Source organism: Rattus norvegicus, chromosome 2 (assembly GCF_036323735.1).
Source record: "Rattus norvegicus strain BN/NHsdMcwi chromosome 2, GRCr8, whole genome shotgun sequence".
Taxonomy (NCBI): Eukaryota; Metazoa; Chordata; class Mammalia; order Rodentia; family Muridae; genus Rattus; species Rattus norvegicus.
The window spans coordinates 169,964,289-169,973,880 of NC_086020.1; the positions used below are offsets into that span (position 1 = coordinate 169,964,289).

Sequence of the window (9,592 nt, forward strand, 5' to 3'; positions counted from 1 at the left end):
AACAACCACACCGTAAAATTAAACATTTTCAAGGTAAAATTGCCTTCTAAATTAAATTATTTGATTATCAAAGGCACATGTCAGTTAGTACTATGTACAAAACATTTACCAGTTGGTTACATTCAAATATGTACTGTTGGCACATATTTCACATACTCTGAAATACATAGCTGAGCTTTTTACCCCCCTATTTGTAGAACTACATGCATTCTACTTTCCCATATATTTTTTCTTTATGTATTTTGTAATCATATCTCTGTGAGGTCATGTTTCAGCTCATTGGTCAATATTCATAAGAGAATAAAATTACATATATTCATACTTGAAAGAATCTTTGTCTGGTCCATCCTCTTCCTTTTTAATTAAGTGAGTTTGTGTTCAGGACAGCACCTATTATCTGCAGAAAAATATTCCAAAACTGTGAAAGCATAACCGATATACTGTCTTTATGTGATACAATTTCTACAAAGAAAATCAAGTTCATTTCAATCATGTGATGGGCAAAAACTTAGGAAGGAAATAGAAAATATAAAGCTCACAGTGAAAGTAGGAGTGGTTGTGAATTTGTCATGGGCTGCATTGCTTGGGAAACCCACAGAAGATAACAGACTTGCACACAGGTAGGTGTGCACAGAAGCCTTGAACAGCCTTCTCCTACCAGCATTCTGGGGAAAGTCTCTGAGTCCATAGTTGATCAGTGAAAATCATTCAGTATTGATTCATGATTTCAAACTAACAATATCCCTGGAATTGATACTTCTTACCCATGTGTGATTTACTCATGACGAACCGTATGAAAGATGAAGTCATCATACCAAAGGAGGTTAAGGTAAACACCATAATGAAGTCAGAAACCACAAGAGCACAACTTTCCAACAGAAGGTATTACAACACACGAGAAACAAGAGGAAGAGAAGACAGGGTCAACCTAAGCTGTGTCAGTACGAATATAGCTTTAAAAGAATCACCTACATTCCTAACCTTTATTTTGCATATTGCAGAATCAAATGAGTTCTCTGAAGTGCTAGCATTTCTATCGTTTTGGAAGCAACAAGGCAAACTGAGTATTTATCACAGATTCTTGTTGTGACTCAAGTTCAATTCATGTGGAAGGGCCTTCTGGCTACAACTCGCTACTTTATGTTTCTGTGAACAGAAGTTCTTCAGGGCAGGATTAATGCTTTCCTTAACACACATTAGATCTACTGTGCATCCAGTCATGAGCCTGAACAGAAGGCTGACATATTCTGCTGTGGTCTAAAAAGTAGAGAGAGCAGTAAGATACAATTTATGAGGGGTAATAAAAATACTGGGAAGGCTAGTAGCTCAGCAGGATAGCCCCTGAATAGTGTACAGACAGGGCCCTAGAATCCAACCTGGGGACCTTCAATTCACCACAGCCACTCAAAAAAAGGAAATTGTGAAAATAATAGATGGATGATGCCTTTTTTTTTTGGTTAATTTTTGACAATTTTGAAGATTTTATACTGAAAAGTTACCGAGTGCCCACACAGAGCCTTCCTTTGTCCATGTAGATTTACTTATAACCATCCAAATTTGGGAACAACCAAGATTCACTTCAGCAAATTAAGAGCTGAATTGTGGTACATCAAGGCATTTGGAATATTACTCAATACTGAAGGAAATAAGCTATCAAGACATGAACAGCCAGAGCAGAAAGTTCCACACATATTAATTACTAAGTGAAAGGAAGTATTCCAGAAAAGCAATTTTAGTTCTCTGGTGTCTTAGAAAAGTCAAGTTGTAGAGGAAGTAAAAGTATCAGTGGTTGCCAGGCATTGAGGGGAGTCAAAGGAGCAAAAGATGAAGCACTTTCAGGGCAGCAAAACTAGAGAGTTGCTTATGAGATGGTGAATTCTGGTCACTATCTAACTGCCCAAGCCCAGAGTGCACACAAGAACTGAACCATCTACAGGGACATGAACTTCATGTGAAAGTGATATGTCAGTGTATGTCCATAGACTGTAAAAAAACATAATGCTGGGGTGGGGTGGTCCTGATAATAGAGGTGGCTATGTATGCGTGATGGGTCATACAGAATAACTCTGCACTATCTGCTGAAATTTGCTATGAATTTAAAATGGCCCCGAATCAGACTATTATAAACCATGGCTGAGGATGCTGAAGACTTTTATCTAGAACACACTCAGAGTAGAAAATACAAAATCTGACCAAGTTAGAATAGTTATCAAGGTTTATTGCCCACACTAAAGAATAACTCAGGAACCAGAAGGACTTAAGGTCACTGTGGAAAGACAACAGACCCACATGTGTCTCAGCACAGTTTGTAAAGGTCGGCTGACATTCCCAGAGTGGTCTGCTGTGTGTTACCTTCCCCTTGAAGGCAATCAGAGATGGTTAAACTGAGTGTATATAGATAACTATTTAATTTCGCTGGGCCATGCTGACAAGGGCATAAAATTTCAGATCTGTGTTTTGTTTATGATTGGATCTAGTATTTCAGGGTAGGCGGGATGACTTAAGGTTTGTGTACACAATTATGGTGGATAGCCTTGGAATGTGTTTCAGCTTGGATCTTAAATGTTGCCCAAAGACCAGTAGCTATAGCCTGGGTCACCAGCCTTTGGTGTTGTGGAGAGACTACAGCATCTCTAAGAGCTGAAACACAAAAGATAAAATATAATACAATATTATATATATTGACTATATATATAATGACTATAGCCCCTTCTCTTTGTGTTCTAGGGGCTAAGGTCATATTATCTTTCCTGCTCCTATAGGTTCTTTTTGTTTGAAAAAATATAATTACTTTAAAAGAATATGTAAACAGATGATTTGTATTTAAAAAGATTAAGAGATAGGTTTATTTTCCCCACTTTTTACTAATCATTAATCCTATTTTTATTAAAGAAATATTAAAATAGGCCCTACAGTGTAGATATGCTGCAGTACACATATAAAATGTTCCGTCACTGAAGCCAACAGCTCACAGAATCAGCTTGAAAGGTGGAAAAAGTTTATCTTTGCTCACAGAGGCAGGGGCCTAAGCTGTGGTTGGTTGGTGTTCCATTGTCTCTGGGCCCGTGAGGAGACAGACATCGTGGCTGAGAATGGACAGTAGAGCCATTAATCTCATCAATTCACTAAACAAAGTAAAACATCTGTTGTTGTGCATTGGACTTTGGATAAACCTTTTCCCCTTCTTAACTTCATACAACTATACACAGCATTTGCAACTATCTAGTAAACGATGAAGATCTTTCAACTTTAATATATGATATTAAAAATGACTGATATCTCCATTGATCATTGTGTGTATTTCCTCATGCAGACAGAACACCTCTTAATAAACGGAAGTGAAGAAGAGGGTGCTAAGAGTGAAAAGGACACGGGAAGTCGTCCTGCTCTACTATATGGCAAAGAAAAAGACAGCCCTGAGTGCACATGACTTTTGTCCATGAATACAGAAGGAAACATTTGCATTTGGAAACAGTGGGGATAAAGAAGCATGCCGAAGTTTAGCACTGCTTTTGGTAGGGTTTGGGGTGCATGAACAGTTTATTTTGTTCTATATCATCTGCTTAGTGGCATCCTACGCCTCCCACACTTTGTTCTACTTTGGGCTATTATGTAAAATTGAAACTGTGTATATGAGTAATTGTTAGGTATAGTTTTGGTCAACAAAGTATATATTTAGCACGAGTTATGAAAGTAACATATGACAGTTTGCACATTTCCATGAATACTGCACATAATTCAACGGTGAATGTTGCTGTAGTGGTAGAAACAACAAATGAACTCAGTGGTTTTCAAGTACAAATTATATCTGCATTATAGACCAAAGTATATGTATATCTTAAATTTAAGAAGATCTTTCATGCCTCTTTTAGCTTGTCATTTAACTCACACATGATTAGCTAAATAGTGACTATATTGGCATATTTACTCTAAAATTGCCAGAATTATGACTATAACGATGTTTGAATGTAAGTGCTTTGCATGTACTAGTTGAAGGATGAAGCACTGTCTATAATAATATCATTGTGATGATCCATTTCAGTTCCTATGACAACTTCGAGAGAGGAACGAGACTTCAAACATATCTGTGTGCTGTAATTAAGCCAACCAACCATGGCTTAGGCCCCAACAATGCTCTGACTTTGTTGGTTATAGGAGGCTACCTGGGAACCTTATTCTAGAGACAGAGTGACCTCTTTTTAATACAGTGGAATGAAGTGGCACATCTGTGCCACTAACACTAGTCAATTAATCATGTAAATATTATGTGATTTATCACTTGATCATGGGATAAATATTTTTTTCCTTACAGAGAATAAACTAATAATTTTGCTTTGTTTTTCTGGTTAGTTCTTCTCCAAGTTCTTATTTCTAATCTTGTCTTCAATTGCTACTTTAAGAAGAATAAAACAAATCCCCAAAATTTGGATGATTTAGGGTATTTGAAAAGGGCTTACTTCTCTCTCTCTCTCTCTCTCTCTCTCTCTCTCTGTGTGTGTGTGTGTGTGTGTGTGTGTGTGTGTGTGTGTGTGTGTGTGGTGTATGAATGTATGTGTGTGTGTGTGTGTGTGTGTGTGTGTGTGAGAGAGAGAGAGAGAGAGAGAGAGAGAGAGAGAGAGAGAGAATCTCAGAGGAGAACTGGTAGGAGTTAGCTCTCTTCTCCTATCATGTGAGACAAGGAACAATCAAGTTTATCAGTCTTGGTAAGCCAACTGTTTGCCTTTCCATTACATTTTAAATTAGAATCGGCTTTATGATAAGTACATAGATAAAGAGATCCCAGGAGTCCTCTCGTGTCTACCTGTGGGAAAACCCAAAGGTGGCATGATGGATGGATCTGCTCCCCGCTGGACTGGCAGACATAGTGGTGGGACAGTTTCTTCTGTGATGCATTTCTGTAGTCAAGTAGTCACTGAAAAAGGGTTTCTACCCTGTTGCCTTCTCTTCTGTTGATCATTAGCCTAGGAGAATGAGATTTTTAAGGAAGAATCATAAATATCACCACTACCCATCTTCCTTTAGCTCCTGTCTTCCCCAATTCAGTCTTGGCTGTAGGAGGAAACCAGAAACCCAAGAAACGTGTCACTTTCTTGAGCCACAGGTCCCCAGCTCCACCACACCCAATCCCCTCAGCCTTCAGCTTTGTTTGTATTCTGTAAAACTTTTAGTTTATTAAATTGGAAAATTAGGAAGAATACATCTGTTGGGCTTTTGTTTGTTTGTTTGTTCGTCGTTGCTGTTTTGCAGCTAGAGATTATTCCTTAATTTAAAGGAATAAAACGCACCTGGCTTGACGCCTGGTATTCCTGTGTGGCCAAAGGCATGTAATGTCATGTCTTCTCATTACTAAAATGTGGAGGAATCTTCAAGGTTTAAGTGCTGTACACCCCTGAGATCGTAGTACTCCTGAGGCTGAGAAAAGAGGATTTCAAGCTACATGAAGAGTTACTGACTGAAGTGTGTTGTATATTGTGTGTATTATGGGATAAATTGGCCTACTGAACAGAAAGTACTAGTTTTAAATCTTAAAACATGTCACTGAATTTTAGGTCACATTTGAAGCTTTTGATAGAATAAAAATTAGTCTAGATAAAAAATTTGATAGAATAAAAATAAAGATTAGAAAGTAAAGGAACAAGGCACTGTCAGGTGACTTCGTTTTATAATGACCATATCATGTCATCTTTCAAACCTAAGCTAGTTATTGAAACAGATACTCAAACTATCTTTTATTATAGTCTCTTGGAAGCTTCTACAAGAATAAAATTCTTGGTAACAGTTTTATGAATTGTACTGCTTCTCAGAATGTCTTTGTTGCCTTACGATCCTGTGACTTACTGTATATTGTTGACAACTGTATGGCTTTAACAATCTTTTGCTGTTTTGAGCATTCTAGATTGTAGTAATAAAGCACGGAAAATGATTTGCATCTAGATGATAGAAATATGTAGTGTTAAGAATGAAAGAACAAAGGTTTCTATCTCAAATGTGAAAGCAGTTTCCAGTCTTGAGCTGTGCTTCCCTAAGCACCCCCATCCCCTCACAGACACACAAGCACTTGCTTTTCTGGAAACCACATTTTCCATCGAAAATTATACTCACCATGTGCTTACCTCTAACAAAAGATTCTTTAATTTATAAAACCATTTTTAGATAAACACATGTCTAAACATCTATTGTATTGATTTGAATGGAATTGTAAGAGAAAATTTAGGATGGTACCAATAGCAGTGTGATGATGTGGTCCAATGGTACCTCATACTGAACAAAAGCCATCCCGTGGACCAGCCCATGTTGTCTAATGCACACACCAAAACAGTGTAAACTCAACATTTCAGCTCTCATTTTAAGAAGGGATGTCAACATTCACTATGGAAATCACTTCCCCTGGAGTCTGATTTTTCTGAGAAGTCTAACTTCCCATTCATTCACAATGACAACATTATGTGCTCCACAAATCCTAACAGTATCTGCACATTGATTTTCATCAAACATGTTAAGTCATACAATTCCTTCTCATTTCATAACATGCTTTTCCTGCGTTAAGTGTGATGCTGGATAAGGGCCCGGAGCATCACTCTTTTTCTGGGTCCTCACCTGACCTCAGTCACTGCCAGAGGATAAGCCCCAAGGTTCCTGTGTGTCAGTGACACATTTTCAACACAGTACCCTCACATTGTGAAGTCTAGAATGTTGGACCTCCTACCAGTCAATAGGTATTCTGTATGGAAATCTAATTGAAGACCAAGTCTATGTGTTTTCAGCCACTAACAGCCAGATGAACATGTGCTAGCATAAGATTTTAGTTTCTGTTCCATGCAAATTTTTGAATTTTTCTCATGCTTCGTTAAAATGATTATATAAGCAACGAAAGTCACTTAAGTGCAAACAATATCACTTAACCATACCCAAAAATATCTTTAGATGGGGCTGATGGGATGGCTCTGTTGGTGAGGAGCTTGCCACACAAACCTGAGAGACTTGTGTTTCATCTTCAACACCCACATTAAAAAAAAATCCTGTCACCATGACATGAACCTTTCATCTCAGTGCTATACAGATAAATCAGGGCCTGAAGCATGCTGGCCAAACTGTCTAGCTGATAAAACAAGCACCAGGTTCTATGAGAGACCCTGTCTCAAATATAATAAATTTAAAAATGAAAGATCAAGAGCGACAGAGGGAAACAGCTCACCTGGACATCGGGCCAGCATATACACAGGTACACATGCACACAAACATGCTCATGCACACACAAACACTCATGCCCACACACATGCACACAAGCATACATATATGCACGCATTGTGTTACAGAATCTCACCCCTGATATCTGTCTTTTCCTCTCTTTCCCGCTGTATGCTTTTTCCCTGTAACCCACATGTAGTAACAGGCATGAGACTCATACAATAGATTTTGAGCAGCTGTTGGGTGCCCCTTCCAAGCTGGCATGCACAGCTGCTCCTGAAAGTGCCTCTCTTCCTCTACACTGCCCTTCATGCTGAGGCTGGCACAGTCAGCTCAGAGACTATACCAAGAATGGCAGGCTTGGCCAGTGTCCTGAGTCTGAATGTGTGTGAAGGTGGACTGTCCTCCCTTCTGTCCCCACTTTATCATGGCTCTTGCAGTTCATCTCTACCTGCTCCCTGATCAGGGGCACCTCTCAACTGCTGAGTTGTCCTCTTTCTGCAGTGGAGTTGAAGCGACCACAGATGCCATCAGATGAGGCCCTCAGCAGCTTGGTGGAAATGAGGGCCTCAGCAGGTTGGTGGTCAGGCTGCCTCTGACCTCACCTATCCCTAGTCACAGTTTCCAAACCAGTACCATTCCAAGGGACATCAACCCAGCGGCCAAGTTCATTGGAGCTGGGGTGGCTATAGTTGGGGTGACTGGCTCTGGGGCAGGGATTGGGACTGGTTTGGGGAGTCTCATCATTGACTATGCCAGGGACCCTTCTCTGAAGCAACAATGCTTCTTCTACCTGATTCTGGTCTCAGAGACCACAAGGTTCTTTAGTCTAATGGTGGCCTTTCTCATCCTATTCGCCATGTGGAGCCACTGTCTCCACTTCCACTCCCATAGTTCTTTTGTGTCTCGTTTGCCCCATATGTTCTTGGGGAAAGTGCTTGGCTCGGGGTTTGACAGAAAGAAGACAAATAAATACGGTATTAATAAGAAAAAAAGAAAAAGAAAATACCCTCCATTTCAATTTTCAACATTCTTTCATATTTGCTTGTTACGGCCAGGGATGGATTCAGATTTTGTTAATCTTCAGCTTATACGATTTTAGAGCCCCTTTTAGTGAAAAAAAAAATACAAATTACTTATATACATATCACATCACAAAAACATATTTATATTTAAATGCGATTTTTAAAAAATCAAATAATTTACTATCTGTAGCTAATCTCCATTTTCCTACAACTTCTCCCCACCTTTTTCAAACCTGCAGATCCTGAACCATACAGGTTAGCTACAATTTCCCCATACATCTTCATGCTTGCTGGGACCTCTGGGGCACCCCCAGCTACCCTGAACAATCTGCAATCCTTGGCAGACTTCCTCTCTCCTGCTACCTCTTTACATACTTTCCTAGACCTTCTAATCCAGAACCATGTAGCCAAAGGAAACCCATCCATACCAAGACCATCAAGGTTAACCCCCTTCCCAATACCTACTACAACACATCCAAGACCAAAGCCATCCAGATGGCTGAGAACATAAGGAACAAAAGCCGGGGTAATATGACACCATCTGAACACAGCTACCCTACTACAGCAAGTTCTGGATATCCTAACACAACTAGAGCACAAGAAAATGCCCTTACATCCAATCGTATAAGGATGATAGAGACCTTTAAAGAGGAAATGAATATATGCATTAAAAAAAGACAGGAAAATACAATTAAACAAGTGAAAGAAATAAATAAAACCATTCAAAACCTGAAGTTGGAAATAGAAGAAATAAAGAAAACACAAAGCAAGAGAACCCTGGAGATGGGAAACCTAGAGAAGAGAATAGGAAGAACAAATGCAGGCATCACCAACAGAACAGAGGAGCTGAAAGAGAGAATCTCGGGCACAGAAGAAACTGACACATCAGTCAAAGGAAATGTTAAATCTAAAAAAATTCCTGGCACAAGACATCCAGGAAATCTGGGATACCATGAAAAGACCCAACCTAAGAATAACAGGAAAAAATGAAGGTAAAGAATCCCAGCTCAAGGCCCAGAAAATGTTTGTTGTTGTTGTTTTTTTAAATCATAGAAGAAAAGCTTTCTGAACCTAAGGAATGAGAAGCCTATAAACATGCAAGAAGCTGATAGAACACAAATTAGACTAGACCAGAAAAAATAATCCTCCTGCCACATAATATTCAAAACCCAAAACCTACAGAAGAAAGAATATTAAAAGCCACAAGCGGAAAAAGCCAGTTAACATACAAAGGCTGACCTATCAGACTTATGCCCAACTTCTCAAAGGAGACTCTAAGAACTAGAAGAGTCTAGAAAAGTATCTTGCAACTTCTAAGAAACCACAGCTGCCAACATAAACTACTATAACGAGCAAAACTCTCAATCACCATAGATGGA

General features: G+C 39.1%; 1 pseudogene; it reads left to right on the forward strand.

The window, feature by feature from the left end:
- Positions 1-781: 781 nt before the first annotated feature.
- Positions 782-8,290, forward strand: LOC134485790 (ATP synthase F(0) complex subunit C2, mitochondrial-like; annotated as a pseudogene).
- Positions 8,291-9,592: the final 1,302 nt, after the last annotated feature.